The sequence below is a fragment of the Lissotriton helveticus genome, chromosome 6 (genome assembly GCF_964261635.1).
Source record: "Lissotriton helveticus chromosome 6, aLisHel1.1, whole genome shotgun sequence".
Lineage (NCBI taxonomy): Eukaryota > Metazoa > Chordata > Amphibia > Caudata > Salamandridae > Lissotriton > Lissotriton helveticus.
The window spans coordinates 49,488,169-49,507,849 of NC_136067.1; the positions used below are offsets into that span (position 1 = coordinate 49,488,169).

The 19,681-nt window shown below is 45.2% G+C and overlaps 1 protein-coding gene across 7 annotated transcripts in view; it reads right to left on the reverse strand.

Annotated features, from left to right (window-relative positions):
* The window catches only part of DNAH8 (dynein axonemal heavy chain 8), a 10,041,960-nt gene that overhangs the window by 5,417,908 nt on the left and 4,604,371 nt on the right, over positions 1-19,681 (reverse strand). The window lies entirely within an intron of this gene.

A 19,681-nucleotide genomic window follows, 5' to 3' on the forward strand; every position in this document is an offset into this window, starting at 1 on the left:
GCAGGAGATAAGGACAAAGGGTTTCCTGCCAGGGGCGGTGCCAGCACCGTCCCAGACAGGGTTTTGTGTATTGTAGGTAGGCAGGGCTTTAGAGGAAGGTGACTGCACGTGGCACCCCGGTGCTCACTGTGCATAGGCTGGCTGGAACCAGTTCCAGGGTCACTCCAGACCCTGTGCTGGGGAAAAGCCCGCCAAGGAAGTGGGTGTAACCACCCCCCTCCTAGTCCCACCCATAGGGCAGGACTTAGTCGCGTGCCAGCCCCTTTTTACAGGATAAAGGTAGAGACTGGCCCCCTTCCAAATCAGATCATCTTTGAATCCTGAAACTACTTTCCACGAAAGGAACTCAAGACTTCTTCCTAAGATTTCTCCCTTGTGACTAAGGAGTAGTCACCCTGCATCCGCAGGCACCATCTAAAGAACACTGCGGTCTGCTGCACGTCCTTCCTCCGGAATCCGACTGCCCAGCTCGACGAGAACCGGCTTCCCTGGCACCTCTGACCTCTACCCACCTCTACAGCCCAGCTGAGAACCGTGGGTGCGACGAGACCTCAAGGGACCGGCCATCTGCAAGACTGCACGACTTCTTTCCAGCAAGCCCGCCGAGTGAATTCCTGGTGAGTGCTTTGGGGTCCGAGAAGCCCCCACCCTGAGCAGCTCCAGCACCGAAGAGCAGCCCCCCAGCATCTCCACGATCTGCGTGGGGCCCTTCTGCTTTTTACTGCTCACCGCGTTGTTTGGCTACTAGCCCGCTGGCTTGTGGCCTTCCTGACGACGCCCGACGACATTTCTGCTGCTGGTCTGGTTGCTCCAGACTGGCCCTTGCTTCCCTCCATCGGAGAAGTAACCTGGACCCTCCTGGTCCACTCAAGACGCCATCTTAGGTCCACCGCGTGGGCCTTGCATTTGCCAAGACTTGTTGCCCAATCCTGGGTCCAGCGACGTCGACAGCAAGAACCTTCGTGGGACAGCTCGCACCTCCATCCTGGTCGCCGACAACGCCTCCTGGTCCGAGAGACTGCAGAGCCCAGCAGCGCCCACTCACCTGACTGCGGTGACTTCGCCCGGTGCCATCCTGGTGCCCACTTAATCACTGGCTAGTGATTCAAGAACTTGGTCCCCTCTGCTTTCAGGTTTTCTTCTTCCTTGATCCAGGCTTGGATCCATCGAACTTCTCTTCACTGGTCGCCTGCCAGCAACTTCTTCCTTCCAGGCTCCTGGTCCGGCAACGAGATCCCCGACGTCTTTTCAGACCTATGCAGCTGCGGCCCCTGGGCTAGGTAACTTCGGCACCTCGGTGTCCCAGCATAGCCTCACTATCCTAGGGTCAGGATCCACTGTCGTTTTCTTCCTACCAGGTCGGGTTCGCCCGTGAACACTAACTTTGCCTTTACTAGCCTCCATAGACTTTGTCCCGCATCCCGCGTGAGAGTGCACACTCTGCACCCGAGTCCCCTGGGTCTCCTAGTAGTAATCTAACGATTCCCTAGTCCAGTCCTAGCGATTCCAAAGCCTATTAGAACTGTTACTTACCTGCTAGTAATTCGCATTCCACTTTTAAAGTATATGGTTTTTCGTGCCCCTCGGGCATTTGTGTATAACGTGCTAACTTAAGTATTTTCGTAAGAGTTTTGTTGTGTGCCTAGCACCCTGTCCTCATAAAGAGTACAGGGTTGTTGTGATTCTAATAAATACACTGTTTATTTTCATAACACTTGTGTGGTGTCCTTTCACTGGGTGTTCAAGGGGTAATGTGATGGTAAAACAGCTGGCTTAACACGCCCTCTAGAGTCTTAGCCTTAGACTGCTCGTATCCATGCTACTAGGATAGCTGGTCTATAAGGTTGACTTACAACCAATCATCAATAAGGGTTGTTTGGACTGATATATAGTGATCACTAGAATAGTGAACACTGCACATCAGGCCAACTTCTCACACCTGGTCCGCGGACAAATACCGTTGTGTTACCAAAACAGTATGACCCGTGCAGAAAAGATCAACGTTTTGGAAAACTCGCGTGTGTGCGAGGCAGAGGTGCTGCAATGCTTGGGACAGCCCGTCGGTTGTATGAGCTTGATTGCTGCAATTTCACTTCAGGGTGACATCCTTCCTCCAGAGATGCTGATGTCCATTTCACTCCATAAAGACTTCCGATCTTAAGTATCAACCGGGAGTGACTTCTACAATATGCCAAATTGGTACTCAGACCGTTTTACGACAATTGCTGCCACCTACAGCCCCGCTGGGAATTACTCTCCATGAATGCCAGCTCACTGCTTTTTATTTCAATAGGCAAATATATGTATATATCGTTTTTTTAATAACATGGTTCTTTGTGTCCAACACACTCCTTCGATTAGCAGCATACTAGCATGAACCACTTAGTAACAAAAAAGAATAACATGTTTCTCCTTGCACATTTGCTGTACAATTTACAATGCTATTCCTGCCAATCAAACTGCGGGAGCCGTGTCCTGTTTGTAACTCCAATATTTCATTCTAAGCGGCGTGGGTGGCCATTTTCCGAGCATACTTGTGGGAAATTAACGTGCACATATTTGTGGCGCTGTAAATGGGTGTAACATGTACCTTCGGGAGTGTAGACACGAACCTTACTGTCGATGGTCTGTGGGGTGGGGCGGCGGGGTGTCAGGTGTCTTAATACATATACATCATTCTTTTTCTAACCAATAATCTCTCCTGAAAATAATTGCCATTTTCCGTATTGCTTTTCAGTAGGAAAATGACCCAATGTCTGGATCTAGCAGTCATTCCCCCTTTGGGTTCACTTTCACACAAACACCCCCATTGATTACAGGCATTTATCATAATTCAGCTGACTGTTTGTCAACAATTCCTGGAGGTACAAGAGATTATGGAGAGGTTACATTCAGGGAAAGATCAAACTCAAGGTAAAATCGATATTTACAATTCTTCAGCTCCGCCCGAGCCACCCCCACCCCCACGCCCGTCCAGACCCTGCTCCTCAGGGTCTTCCTAGCCTCATGTTTAATGTAAGGCTGGTGAATGCTTATATAACACACACATCCACAATTAAAAGTGGAAGTAATGATCCCGTTTGATCGCATGCCAGTGGAATTCTAACCAAATTGGGAGAAGCCCCAGCTCACCCACCCTTGGTCCTCCATGAACAGGCAGGTGCCTTTGCTATTTAAGTGAATACATTAATGGTAATTAGAAGGCCAGCAGATGTAAAAAAATAAAAATAAAACAAGGATTGCGAATTTCGCCTTTATCTATATATATAAAAACGAAAGTATGTCTGTTTGTCCTTTATGCATTACTACACGATTCATCCGATCGCCATGAAACTTTGGGAAGTTGTTGAGTACACTCCTGCGAAGGTTTCTGGCAAAAAATAAAAAATAAACATTGTTAAATATCGCCCCTCGGCCGCCAGGGCCCTCATAATCTTTCCAATACTGAACGTTTACAGTTTTCGGTGCGACTCGCTTTTGCAATGACCATCAACAAAGCACAAGGACAATCGCTGCAAGTGTGTGGACTACATTTGGAGAATCCATGCTTCTCACATGGACAACTGTATGTGGCCAGCTCACGCGTCGGAAAACCTTCTGATTTATTCGTGTACGCACCAGACGGAAAAACAAAAAATACTTTGTATCCACAAGCACTCAAATAAATAAACAACACTTTAAAATGTTTTCCATATTAAAATGAATATGTTTCAATAAAAATGACACAACGTAAATTGAATGTGATCATAACGAGTTTCCTTGACTTTCCTTTCTTCAGAGATCGCAGCAACGCGCGACGGGTAAGCTAGTTTTACAATAAATCCAACACTGGCATCAATGTGCGTTTCTTATGCTGAGAAATTGGATATCAAACTTCCTAGCATTTAATAAAACCATCATGAAGCTGTGGAGTTTGTATTGACAAACTCACAGCCCATGTACTCAATATGGCTTCACTACACTTACAATGTCTAAGAATTGACTTAGACGTTATAGGGGCATATTGCTCATGCACTATGCCCTCACCTGTAGTGCACCCCGCCTTAGGGCTGTAAGGCCTGTTCGAGTAGTGATTTAACTATGCCACAGGCAGTGGTTTGTGGGCATAGCACACAGGGATGTGTGCTATGTCGACTCTCCATTCTTAGCTACACCTAAACACACAGTCTGCAATAGCAGTGTGTATGTGTTAGGTGAGGGGTCTCTTAGGGTAGCATAATATATGCTGTAGCCCTTAGATACCCTCTCTGGTGACAGTGCCCTTGGTATCACTGGTATTTTTACAAGGGACGTATATGTGAGCCAGAGGTGTGGAAACAATGGTACAGTTTAGGGAAAAGAAAAGAGGTACAGGGGCCTGGTTGACAGGGACCCAGTACATCCTCGGTCAAAGCTGCATAAGGTACCAGGCAAAAAGTGTATGGGGGTACTGCAACAGAACCCCATTTTCTTACACACTGACTTGGTAAAACAGTGCAGTAGAGGGCAAAACAGAGGGCAGAAAAATAAGCATAAAAGGCCAAGCAGAGGGCAGAAAGAAAAATTAGCAGCAAAACAGAGGTCCCGTCTTCAACAACCAGTCATTGAGATAGGAAAAGAATGGCACCCCTCATCTCCGCAAATGAGCTGCAACCACCAGCATCACCTTGGTGGACACCCACGGGGGCTGGTAAGACTAAAGGGGAGAATGGTGAACTGAAAGTACTCATGGCCCACTGTGAAACGGAGGTAATACCTGTAGGATGATAGGACACAAATATGGAGTCACCAAGGTCCTTGGCAGACAGGACTTGCGCAATTGTGAGCATTATGAATTTCTCTTCCTTGAGGACGAAATTCAGAGGGTAGTACAAATTCCTCTGCCCTTTTTGGACACCAGAAAGTAGCGGGAATAACAGCCACAACATATTTCTGGCACCAGCACCCTCTCTTTGGCTCCCTTGGCCAAGAGAGTTGTCACTTCCTGGCACAGTAAGGAAAGATGGCCCTCCATCAGCCTGTCACAAGTGGGTGGACTGGGGGAATGGGTAGTCATGAAGGGGAGGGAACAGCCCTTCGAACAATCTGAAGAACCCAGCAGTCGGATGTTATTGACCTCCAGTGGTGCAGGTGATGGCACATCATGCCCCTCACTAGGTGCCCGTGGTGGTAGAAGGGCCAACTAAAGAGGTTTGGAGACTGCACCAGCCAGGGGGGTGGACTGACCTGACCGGTGGCTGGTGATACACGAGATGGATAAGTTACTTACCTGTAATCCTAGTTCTCTTCCAGGGGTATTCTCATCAAAGTCATAAGCACTGAATATTCCCGCCAACGTGCGGGACCCCGGAAACAATATAAAAATATATATGTAAAAAAACATATATCTCGCCCCACATATATGTACATACATATATTATTTTTCTCACACCAATGCAGCCCCTAAAATGAGGCTAAACAATGTAAACACATGTACATGTATTGCAATTAGTAAGGAAACAAAAAACACATTAGGTCAAATATCCCTTGAACTTTGTATTTTAATGAGTAAAAACACTCATAAATCCCGAAAATTGCAAATAAATAGACATTGTTAGCCCTCAGGCTGCATTGTAAAACAGTAGCATAGAAAAAAAAATCATTTTCAACAAAAACTGGCACTGTGCCTTTGAGGCAGCCCTGACCCAGGCTTCCCATCATGCCTCAGGGGTGACAGTTAGGTCAGTTGTTCTTTGCATAACCCTGAAGACAGGGCTCAACCATAAGATTGTGATAAAACTGAATCTCATTTACCTGGGGAGGTGGGTGGGTTGCTTATGACTTTGATGAGGATACCCCTGGAAGAGAACTAGGATTACAGGTAAGTAACTTATCCTTCTCTTCCAGGGGATCCTCATCAATAGTCATAAGCACTGAATAGAATAGCAAGGCCATCAACCCCCTGCAGGTAAATGAGAAGTACATGACCCAACTAAATCATACCAGCTAAGAAACTCAGCTGTTAAACAGATTCCTCAGGGAGGCCTGGCCCACCCGGGTATCTGCTCTCGTGTCAGAATCTAGACAGTAATGTCTGGTAAATGTATGGAAAGACCTACAGGTCGCCGCTTTACAAATCTCAGACATTGGCACATTATGCAGGAAAGCCGCCGTCGCAGCTCTACCTCTTGTGGAATGCGCTTTAGGGGAAAAACCCAGAGGTTTTTGCGCCAATTGGTAAGCAAGTTTGATACACGAAACGATCCATCTTGAAATGGAACGTTTCGACGCTGCATGCCCAGTTCTGATCGATCCATAGTTGACAAATAAATGATCAGAGTGACGAATAGATTTGGACCTGTCCAGATAGAATTTTAAAACCCTTTTCAGGTCCAACGAATGTAAAGCCCTCTCAGCTGGGATTGGCAAAGAAAATGGGCAGAGAAATCGACTGATTGACATGAAAATCTGATACCACTTTCGGCAGGAAAGAAGGGTGCGTTCTCAGCACCACTCTATTCAAATGAAATACTGTATACGGTTCATTGGTACAGATAGCCTGTATCTCGCTCACTCAATGAGCTGACGTAATCGCTACCAAAAAAGCCGCTTTCCAGGAAATATGCTGTAATGTAGCTTTATGAATGGTCTCAAAAGGAGGGCCCATCAACTTTGATAGTACTAGGTTCAGCTCCCAGGGAGGAGAAGGAGGACGTACTGGAGGGTGCACCTTTTTCAGACCCTGCAGGAAATCTTTTACCTCTGGCAACTGAAAAAAAGAAGTTTGTGAAGGTGATTGCCTATAAGCTGTTATAGCAGCTAAATGCACCTTAATGGAATTGAACTTCAACCCTGCCTTAGCCAGGTACAACAGGTATGGAAGAACTGTTTCTTCCTGACCCTTTACCGGATTATGCCCATTCTGCATACACCACATATAGAACCGCTTCCACTTGCATGCATAAGAATGTCTTGTGGAAGGCCATCGTGCTTCCTTCAGAATGGACATGCAGTCCTGCGGCAGTCCTAGATGGCCGTATTGAATGACCTCAGGAGCCATGCTGCCAAGCTCAGTGACGGAAGGTTGGGATGGTGAATCCTCCTGTTCATCTTCGATAACAGGTCCGGACTGCATGGAAGCCTCTTGTGAGGAGACACCGACAGGTGAAGTAGATCCGTGTACCACCATTGTCTCGGCCAGTCGGGGGCAATCAGGATCATTGTTGTGCACGAGTGGTTCAGCTTGCTCACCACCTTCGGGATCAGCGGAAGGGGTGGAAAGGCGTACACAAATTCCCCTGACCAGCGATCAAAAGAGCATTCCCTCTCGTTCCTTGTCGGTAGAACCTTGAGGCGAAGCTTGGGCATTTGGTGTTTTCGTCGTCCACGAAGAGGTCTACGGAAGGACGACCCCAAGACTGGAATATGTCTTCTAACACTTCGTCGTTGAGAACTCAGTCCTCTTTGTCCTCGAAGTGTCGACTTAGAGCGTCCACCCTCACATTCTGTTCTCCTGGGAGGTGGACTGCTTGAACAGACAACTTGCGAGCCAGAAGCCAATGCCAGATGCGCTGGGCTTCCAGTGAGAGAGTCCTTGAGCGTGTGCCTCTCTGCTTGTTCAAGTAGTACATCGTAGTGGTGTTGTCAGTTTGTACTAGAACCGCTGTCTCCTGAAGCGAGGGAAGGAACGCTTTGAGGGCCAGGTGGACTGCTCTCAATTCCAACAAGTTGATGTGGTAGGTACTCTCTTTGGAAGACCACAGACCCTGCACTTGGAGAGGGCCCATGTGCGCTCCCCAGCCTTGTAGAGGCGCATCTGTGATTATCGTTTGTGCAGGAGGAGGTTGATGGAAGAGAACTCCCACCTGCATGTTCTGTTTCTTTGTCCACCACAGAATGGAAGCTCGCGCTACCTCTGACAAAGTGATCTGATCGTCCCAGCGAGCTGATTGTTGGTCCCATTTGTCCTCCAGATCCTGCTGAAGAGAACGCATCCGAAGTCTGGTATTCGGTACCAAGAAAATGAATGACACCATCGACCCTAGGAGGGAGGCTATTTTCCGCACTTTCTGAGTCCTGCTGCGAAGAACTTGCTGGCACTTTAGCGTTATAGAAAACTGTCTCTCCTCCGAAGGAAACACTTTTCCTACTTCGGAGTCTAGCAGAGCTCCTAGGAAGTGAATCTTCAGAGTGGGTTGGGAGACAGACTTGCTGTAGTTGACATGTACGCCTAGCCGCTGACATAGTTCTATGCAGGTCTGGAATTGATTCCTTACATTGTCTGGGGAAGGACCTTTCAACAGCCAATCGTCTAGGTATGTAAATGGGTATGGGTATACGAAGACCCCCCTGCGGCGTAGAGCTGCCGCCACCACTGCGACACACTTCGTGAACACCCGGGGGGCCGACTTCAACCCAAACGGGAGGACTTTGAACTGGTAGTGGGAGGTCCCCACCCGGAACCGAAGGAATCTCCTGTGATTGAGTCGTATAGGGACATGAAAATATGCATCTTGAAGGTCCAGCGAACACATCCAATCCCCCTTCCTGAGATGTGGATATATTTGATGAAGCGCCAACATGCGAAACTTTCCTTTTCTGATATGTAGATTGAGTGTTCACAAGTCCAGAATGGGCCTGTATTCTGCCTTCTGGCCCTTTTTTCTGACCAGAAAATACCACCGGCACCTTCTCGACGGCTGATTTTTCGAGGAGTGTCGCTACTACTTTCTTTAGCAGTTGTAGCTGGTGGCTTGACGTTGGCATCGGAGGAATGGATGGAGGTAGACGATGAAAACTAAGACAGTACCCATTCTGCAGCATAGACAACACCCATTGATCTCTTGTAATGGCCTGCCACTCTGTCCTGTGATGTGCAATGCTTCCCCCCACAGGAGTGGACAACGGAGCTGGGGGAAGTAAAGACTCATGCTTCTGCTGGGGTTTATTGAAGTTGTTGCCTTGGCGCTGATTCCCACCTCCTTTGGAATTGCGCTTGCCTTTATATTGTGATTTTTGTTGGCCTTGCTGGTTCCGACCCTTCTGCCAGTGAGGGGTTTGAACCCTCTGCTTCAAAGAGCCCTTGTTGTCCGAGCGGAACTTCGTCTGAAACTCCTTTTTCTTTTCAAGCCCCACGGCGTTAAGGGTGTCTAACTCCATTTTCATCCATTGCATCTCTTCATCAGCACTCGCCCCAAAGAGAGGTGTGCCCGAAAAAGAAAGGTTCAGGATTCTGGCTTGAGCCTCAGGTTTTAAGGCTGTCAGGCGTAACCATGAGGATCTCTTTGCTGTGATCCCCTGCGCATATCCATGCGCAGCCAGAGTAGCTCAATCTTCTGCAGCCCCTATAATCTGATTGGAGACCTGACTGCCCTCCATCAGAATTTCTTCAAAGTCCTTTCTATCTTCCGGAGGAAGCTTTCCATAAAACTTCTGAAGCGAGTCCCACATAGATCTATTGTATCTGCCCAGTAGAGCTTCCGCATTGGCGACCTTGAGGAAAGAGGCTGAGTTGTTGCACACTCTTCTACCCCATGAGTCCTGCAACTTGCTGTCCTTATCCGGCGGTACCGTGGGTGAGGAGGCCACCGCACCGGATTTCTTAGCCGCCGCAATGATTACTGAGTCTGGTGGTGGGTCTGACTTGAGGAACAGAGGATCCTCTTCAGGCAAGCGATATTTTTTAAGAATCCTCGCTGGTACAGACTTCACCATAGCCGGAGTCAGGAAGACCTCATTCACCGGATCCATGATGCCCGGGACCAACGGCAACAAAGGTTTGGGTGCCAATCTGTGCTGCAGGGTTTCAAAGATTACAGTTGTCTTGACCTGCGGAGCTGTCATAGGCACTCCTAGCTTTAGGGCTCCCCTGCCCAAGAGGTCTTGAAACGAGAAAATATCCTCAGTTGGAGATATTCTCCATGGTGGGCTGTCTGTTAGAGTCGGAGAGTAATTCCTGTGAGAATGGGTTCTCGATGAAGTGGAAGAACTACGAGAACGACCTCTGTTCCTGGACCTAGATCTTCTCCTACTGGAGCGCACTCTAGAGCGCGACCGCTTTCTGGGGCGGGAGACTTGTCTGTCTCGATAATCCCTCAAACGGTCCGCCACTTCCTTGTCCTTGGCCCAGTGGTGAAGAGGTCTGTACCACCTTGGGGAAAGACGAACAGTAGAAGACTTCTTGGTGCGATCTCTCACTGGCGAACCTGCTGGAGGAGGTTGATCTGCTTGCCCATGCTGCGACCTTGTAGGCGAATGCCTGGACCTCTCGCTGTCCGAGGAGTTGACTTCTACATCCGAAGATCTGTCACTGCGAGATGCCGAGGAGGATGAAGACAGGCTCACCCGAGACTGACTAGAGGAAGACCTCGAACGACTTCTTTCGCCTGAGACCCTTTTCCTTTTGGCAGGAGGGTCCACTTGCCTTGGGGACTGTTCCACTTCCGCAGCTGAGGCTGATCTTGGGGACTCATGCTGGGACGCCAGGGCGTGAGGCTGATCAGAGGGTTGACTATCCATCTCTTGTACCAACTGCCTCAAAGGAGACATTCCCTGTGTTCTTGAAGGGGAGACATGCCCTGAATTCGAGCCACGCTGTGTCGTGTATTTCTATAGGTTCTGAATCGATCCCCCTATTCCTGACCCTATTCTGGTTAAACTAACTATCAAGTTAACTAACAATCAGCCCATGAGGCAATCACAGCCCCCATGATGCAGATACCGTTATCTGACGCAGTCACACTACGGCACAAGAACGTGTTATCTGATTAGGTAATAACGCTTGAGATCTAATTAGACAAGCGACATTCCTCCAGCCCCTGATAAGGCATACGACGTTCTCATAACAAATCAAACCTATGACAACCTGGAAAATCCGTGCGGCCATTGTTTTGATTTCACAGAGAACTTTAGTAAAGAATGTGCTAACGAGCAAGTCGTATGACATCTTTATTGACGTATCTATGTCCATCCTTACGTCAATCTCGGCACCTTTAAGGTATAAATATTGCCGATCTTGCCCTATGCAAACACGCGCGTGGTGACAAGACGGAGCAGCCATACTTGCCGAAGCCGAGAGCAGAAGCAGACCCCGCAGGCAGCAGCCCCGCCTTCCTGACGCGCTGAGAGACGCGCTGCTATCTCAAGCCGAGAGACCCAGCACCGGCGCTTCTGGGCAGCCCTTGCAGGCAGCCTGGAATATCGAGAGCAGAGAAAGAGATACCATTCCTCATTCATCCTAACTTCCAGGTACAGAACTGAATAACCCCTCACAGAGAATTCTTTAGTTATTCACTTGGCAAAAACAAACTTAACTTAAACTGTAACTTTCTATTCCCGCCCACGCATTAGACTTAGGTCAGGTACACGGGGTAGGCGTATTTAGAAACACCAGTTGAGTACGTTTAGTCAAATGTATATGTGTATGTAAATATATTTTAATCATTTTAAACATCATATGGCTCAGAAACCATATCAATGTTTTTACAGTATTATTTTATACTATTGCTTTTAATGTATGCACTTTACTTAACTATAAGTATCGCAATAATATCGATCCATTTCTCTTGTACGAGAAAAGAGACTGATCAATAAATAACATCCTTTTATTGAACACGCCCGTCTCGTTTCCCTTTTCTCTACATTCTGATGAGACTAAGAATGCACGTACTGACTGAGTAAAATAATTGCCTTGTGCTCACACGACTCTCGAGATTGACTCTTGATTAGGGGAGAGCAAAGTTGTCATGTTCTATGGTTGTCAGAAACTAAATCCCTTCTTGTCTAATCAGGGGAGTTAATTCTTTCCTGAACATTCGAGAAAGTTTCTAGCGAACTCTGAGCTTAGCTGGCAAACCCAAAAATTAAGTCTAGTATCGACAGTAGTAGACCTAGTTAACGTCTGGCCTAGGCCTTTACTGCTGTAGGTATTATTCCAATGCGCAGAGCCTATTGGGAGAATAGGAACTACACTACATGGCGCCCAACGCGTTTGGAAAGGGCGATAAAACTAACGTAAGACATTTAGAGTAACTCAGTCGTGCTTTCTCACTCAGACCCCTTTTCCCAAATACTCCAAAGACGTCTGGAGTGGGTGGAAGGTAATATCCTCCAAAACCTCACAGGAGGGAACTCCTATGTATGGTTCTTGGTACAGTCAACGTTGAAGGATAAACAGTTCCAGAATATTGTGCATCTAATCTTTGTTTCCATAAGAAACCTGATCTGCAAACAAAAATACCATCCTGTCAGTAAAATGGGAGACAGTGATGAAGAAAGAGAGGCAGTTAGATTAGCAACTGAACTCGCAGATGCTGATGCTACCATGCAAGCAGCAGACCAGGATATAATACTCATCCCGGTCATCAAAAGGAAATCTATAACCTTAAAACTTATAGAAAATGGACTGACACCTAGAGGTGGCACAGTCATATTCGTAATCGAGGCACACGAATATCGGCAGACAGAGGTATACTATTCATGGATACATTTTCCAGCAGCAAATGCTGTAACAAAGTACTTCCACTATTACAAAATAGAGGAACCTCCTAATGAGTACACTCCTTTCGAGGAGGTGGAAGTACCACTCAAATTCCAAGAGCATTTGCTCTTATTTGATGGCGCCCTAATACATAACAATCACATTACAAGGCTCGGTCCTTTAGGTAGACCAGGAGCAACGTGGCCGGTCTTAGCCGGATACACACCACATCCAGACATCGATAGGATGCCTGCAGCTGAGCTGTTAATACAGCTAAAACAAATACTAAAAATTCATAGACAATTAGTTCAGTATGTAATGCGGACTTCAACAATTCAGCCAGCGATTAAACTTCCACAGCTGACCCCTCACCAGGGGAACACAAATAAAATCACACCACAGAACATCCAATCCTGCCTAGGTAAAGTTCCAGCTAAACGGGAACAAATACCATTCTGGTTGGCACAGAAAATTACCCAAATAGAGGCGGTGTTTCCTGACACCACCCCGCTAGAAAAACACAGGATTCTGACTATATGTCTCCCAATGGGAATCGCACCACACATAGAGGACTGTGACACTTGGGGTACAGTCTTTGCTTCAATCTACACAAAAACGCACGGTGTTCCATCCATTTCGGTAATACCAGATGTGCTAAAACAAATTCAAGATGAATACGGTCCAGAACCAGCTTTAACTCTTGGTATGAAATTACTAAAAGACTTCAAGCAGGTCTCGGCTATATTATTAGCCAACATAAAAGGTGAAGCAGCAAACGTGGCGATCCGCCAGAGGTTAAAAGAGACAGATATAGCAGACCAACCAGCTGAAATTGCCAGAATCATAGAAAAATCCTATGAAGAACTAGGCAGAGATAGTCTAGGTGAAATACCAGTAAAACCGCAACTGACTACAAGTCCAGAAAAAATATTTCTTAATAATAATTCACCAAAAAAGAACTGGGATGGAAACAAACAATCCAATCCTAAAGAAAAGAAATTCCAGTCCAGAGGAAGGTCTCCTAGGCGAAGGGAGAAATCTCCGAACCGAAGACAGAGGTCACCGCAGAGTGACCCCTCTGGGAATAGATATAACCTTAGAAATAGGGATAATATTAAAAAACCTGATAGATATCAAGACATTGATACACGTCCCTCTCAATCTTTTCAGAATTCCTCGCAGAAATCGGAAAGAAGAGGACGATCAGAAGAGCACGCCAAGTCCAAAGACAAGGAACCTGCTCAACTGAAAAAGAAATTACAATTTCCAAAAAAGAAGGTAGCCAGTATCAAGGTAGTTAACAATGCCGAGAATACTGAGGACACAACTGAAAAACGGAGAGTGGGCTCAGACAATGCTAGACAGCGCAGCAGAGGTGAGCATAGCTCGCAAAGTCCTTATGAATCATCTGGAGACAGTGGACACGAATGAATACCTTCAAGTGGAAACTGCAGATACCAGAGTTAGCAAGCCCCACAAGATATACGAGATAACATTACGTATAGAGGGAGATAAGACTAGGAAAATAAGGGGACTATTTTGGGATAACCTCTCCAAGGGTTATGACATCCTTCTAGCTGAAAAAGACTGGCCACCAGAGTTTGTCAGGGAGTGCCCTCATGGCGAAGAAGTAATTATGCCTGCCTTCTCGAATCAAATACCGATTCATAAAAAATATACACTTGCTAGAAAGTGGGCAGTGGCCTTAGCACCTGCTTTATATAAAAATCATGTAGGATGGGATGAGGATTCTCCTCCTCACAAAATCCAGTTAAAATCACAACCTACTGCACAAAGGCAGTACCCAATTAAGCAAGAAGCTAAAAAACAAGTAAATGAAATACTAGATCAGCTAGAATACCAGGGGGTGATTGAAACTTCCACCTCACAAATGAACAATCCTTTGTTTCCGGTCTCCAAACCAGACAATTCATATCGTCTAGTTTTGGATTACCGACACCTTAACACATGTTGCAAAACCTTTGCAGTGCAAAACTCACACAGTGCTGCACTAATGAATAACATAGTGCGCAAAAAATACAAAACAACCTTGGACATTTCCAATGGATTCTTTTGTCAAAACATAGCACCAGAGAGCAGATATTTAACTGCATTCTCAGTAAATGGCACTCAAAAGCAATTCTGTCGGTTAGCCCAGGGGTACAAGAACAGCCCGGGGGTATTCTCAGCGAGAGTAACAGAATTACTACAACTATATGATGATGAAGCATTATCTTATGTCGATGACATTTACTTAACAGATGATGACTTGGAGACTCACTTGAAAAGAGTGAACACCATAATACTTAGGTTCGCTGCAGAGGGTTACAAATTTAACTTCAAAAAATCCAGAATTGCCCATCTGAAAGTCCTGTACGTAGGATATGAATTATCAAGTATAGCATGGATGACAATTTTCTAAGAAACTAGAGGAATTAAAAAATCTAAAATATGAAAAGACGTATCCTCTGCCAATCGATATTCTGCCTCTACAACATTACGCCTGTGTAATCTATACAGACGGACATGCTCAACCCTCCGTTTGGGGAGAACATGCATACAACCCAACATGTGAGATTACAAAAGAAGTGTGGCGCGGAGGTAAACTAAGACCTCTATTAACAAAATCGCACTCGGTAGAAACTAATTCAGAACTACAAACTGAAATAATGGCTTTGAAAATGGCGCTAGATAATGCGGATCGCGAATTCCCGACGCTTATAGTGTCAGATTCATATTACTGCGTCAAAGCATATAACAAGGATTTGCAGACATGGATTCAGAACGGTTACAAAGATGACACAGATGCACCAATAAAGCAGAGACTGCTCTGGGAACAAATAGCTCTTTTACAAAAAGAACTACCAAAGACTCACGTGACTCACTCACTGAGTCATCAACGTGATGGCGTTCACGTTGTAGGGAATTCATTGGCTGAAACAGCCGCAGCGGCAGCCACTAAACCGGCTCCCGTAGATCGAAAAAAGCGTACATTAAAATACATTGACGGTGAAACAATGCTGGCAGTAAAAACGTCATCAAAAGGCGACTACTCAGCGTTACCGATCAACTATCCACTCAATTATACATACATAATCGATGCAAACTCCGTCCCTTTTGCTCGAATCCCTGGAGTGGGGGATAGAGTGATTCCAAACATGGACAGGAGACACTTGTTAATCGCAGACGCACACATGGGCGAGGGTCTCAGACACCTTAAATTAAAAGATTCTCTGGAAGAATTACAATCACGGTACTGGTGGCCAGGCATGAGCCTGCATCATACCATGTTTGTAAAAAACTGCCCAAACTGCAACAGAGATCGCAGTGGGGAGAGAAACAGTTTAATACCTCGTCGTATCAAGGCAAAGAATGGCTTGCGATTAACATATACAGGCTAGTTTCCACTTATAATGTAGATCACCAGCACTCGGCTGACGTCCGGACTATTATACAAGATTTGCAAGTCTAAATGGCATATACGCTAAGAGCATGTTACGTTTGACCATTGTTTTCATTCAGGCATACCAGCCTGGGGGGAAACATGGCCAAATGAGCACAGTCCAGCGGGAATCTTCTCACTTCCTTCCTGAGGGTATGGGATGGTGTAAAGAAAAAACCAAGGCAGAAAGCAATCTATAATGGAAAGGATATTAGGTTCGGGAGCTGGGTGGGTCAAACATCTAATAAGTGTCCAACGTAGTCTAAATAACTTGCCAAGAAATTCTCTGAAGGGATTCAGTCCGTACGAATTATTATTCGGAACTAGGATGTTGATCTCTGACCTTGATAGTCAGACTTCAGTGGTTAAAGAAAAAAGCTTTGATGTCAAAGACCGTTTGGCTATTTTGCAGGACTTAAACAAAAAAAGAAAAGACCTGAGCAACATACAGTTGAAACAACAGCCAACGACCACTGAAGAATCACCACCTGTCCCAGCAAGACCTGTCTGGATTCCAAAAGTCGGGGATCTAGTCAGGGAGAAGATCGCGGTAAAGAAGGAATTTGGGCCTTCTTACAGAAAAGCAGTTCCTGTCTTGTCTGTCAACGGGACAAGATCAGTTGTACTACCGCCACTTGCTGGAAAAAAGGAGAACCGAGTTGTATCCATCGACCTGGTAAAACCACAACATGTGGCCGATAACAAACAGTAGGCCAAGTGGACTCCCAATAAGTAGCAGAACACCAAGGTTTGCTACCAGTACAGAGGTCCTAACAAAAAGGCTCATCACATTCGAAACGCCTAAAGAAGAACAAGAAGGACTATGCAACAATGCAATAGAACTCAGACCTCTGAAAACCCAAATAAAGACATTTAGCAGAGACACACCAATCTATACTGAAGTACCAAGTGACAATGCAAGAAACAAAAATCCTGAACCAATTGGAACAATTGACAGAACTGCATCCGGTTACTTCATCAACTTCGATGATTCCTCTGACGGCTTCAGTGAATCAAAGACACAGCCATCATCAAAATCCTTTAAAGACAAAGCTAAGGAACTTTTGAAACATCTGAAAGAAACATATCTGGTTTCTCCATGGATTGAATTTTGGGTGGGTTTTGGTGCATTCATCCTCATACTTTGGCTCATCATGGTATTTACTTTGGGACGCTTCATTGAGGGAAAATATGCTAAAATGGACACAGCAAGCCAGAACATCAACTTGGTCCTCAAACCACACACATCTTCACACGTCGAGAAAAGAGAACTTTCTCCAGAACTTTCTTCAGCCAACTTCACAGCCAATCCAATACCTGGTGGGGTAGCCTGGGACATCACTGACTATGAAATTTATGGTCCGGTCGAGATCCTGAAATATCCACACCAAATCAAGATCTCCTTGAGTGACTTTGCAAAACCAAACTCATTTGCTGATGATTGGGACTTCGAAAGTATTAACAATATGATGTCTGACTTAGTAATGTCTGCTAAATTTACAAAACATGATTATTTGCAAGGTTCTACAAATTATGACAGTATGTATTGCTATAACCACTATGGTAATCATTTTTTGCATAAATCTGCACAACCTAGAAATGTTTTAAATTATAATCAATGGGAACATTGTGCTACACCTCCAAAAGGGAGCTCTAGAACCGTATATGACAAATATTCATACTTTTCAGGTTTTAACTTAAGTAATGCTGAAACATTTTATTACAAATTGTCAAACAAGACAGGGATGAAAACCATGATAACCAACACAAAATTGATATATTCAGATTCATTCTTCGAAAAAATGAATACTTTTGGATTTGATTATTGGGACAAAAATGTTGATTTGAAAAGTGTTTGGGGTACGAAAGAATGGCAAGTACAGGGTATAGAAGCTTTGTTAAGAGCCTGCATGATCCCAGAACAAATGATATTTTTAAATGACACCTGTCTTGGCTTAGCCAGAATCAAAGATTCAAATAAACCGTCTATTCCAAAGCCAATAATGTTTAGCAATAACTCTGATACAGATGAAGAGATAGACGTAAACCATATATTAAACCAAAACAGAACACATCCTGATTGGAAACAATGGTTGATCTGGCCCACAGATACAAATAACTGTCAAGATAGATTCCTGAATAAAACACAGGGTTTCAAAATGACCAGGCCAGACCCTAGATATCCCCAAAGACATCACCCAGGGATAATAACAACCTACAGTGTGGGCAAATTATGCCTTCAGTGGCTACAAACTTCCACACTGCCTGAAATTAAGCAACACCTAACTTTACTTACTGATGGTGCTGACTTGCGTGATTTCATAATGGGACCACGCAAACAGCGTCAAAAACGTTTCATAGCAGCCTCTGTATATGCAGCATACAATGAGGCTTGGAAGGTTACTCAAATTGAGACAGCGGAAAGAATACGGGAAATTGACCGTATTAATTTGGAAAAATCACTTTCTGTAGTGGACAATGGGTTAATGACTCTGTCCTCCAGAATTTTTTCTTTGGACAGCATTGTGTCGTCAGCAATCGATATATTATCGCAAGACTTACTGTTATTACAACATGGTCAGTCACAATTGCGTTCTATTGTACAGCTTGGCTGGACGTTGCAAAATCTGCGTTCAGGCTATGTGCCTTGGCGTTTAATCAACACAACGTCACTATTCCAAATCTTTAACCTTACTGATAGACAAATCGGTATGGCGCAAAAGGGTGCTGATTATACAATCTTGAGCATTGAAAAACTAGAAAGATTACCAATGACAATGTCAGAACGACCTGTCAGTGAATGGATAATCCACGGAATCATAAATATTCCAATCTCAACCTTCAGGTTTCAATACTGCCAAAAATATATACAGGCTGGCATGTACGAGAAATTGGGAAAGGGGTACCTTAAAACAACTTGGAACTTGCCCTATTCACATGCATGTGTCAGTAATAAAGGACAGAAAGTGTTTCTTAGTGGCAACAATTGTGCTATGTCACTAAGCGGCACGCTTCTGTGTAACGGTATTAGTTTGCACGGAGCCTGTGAAGGGAATTCGTACAACCTTTCATGTCACCAACAAGGCGCACCTGCAACTGAAATAGAACCATTCTTTCAAAGACTCTATAATGGGAGTTACATTCTTATTGTAGACCGCAAATGTTGTAGTCTTATGCCCGGGACTCCTTATCTAGTCACTACGACGGCGAAGGTCAAGTGCTGTGGACGCTCTTTGTTCCCCAGCTCCTTTCCAGGGAGGCAAGGGCATGGCCCAGTTTGAAAATTACTTCTATTCGAATAGATACTTTAAGCAGAATGAAAACAGTGCTTCTTCAGACGCCTACAAGGCTCACGTCATCAAAAGAAACGTATGATCTACAAGTCGCAAGGACGACTGCAGAGATACATACATTATTATCAACTAATTCCCCCGTACATTTCGCGGAAATCCTGAGCGAAATCTTAAATATTTCTGATACCAATGGGATCTCAGGGGTATTTAAGACAGTATTTTCGATGGCATTAACACCATTCAAAGCCATACTGGGTATTTTTCCAGATTTCGTCCATTCGATTTTTGGCGGACTTCCCCTGATACTGGGACTAATTGCTGGAATCCTATTCTTAGTCCTTATTTTTCGTTATGGCAACCCATGTCACAGAGCAAACTCTCGCGACAATGGAAGATACGATCCTAGCCATTGGATACCGGGACCGGATATCAAAAATCCTGGGACTATCCCGGCTTAGAGACCTGAACATGACTTGGTTTCTATCATTTCGACCAATGTGGCAAAGGTGT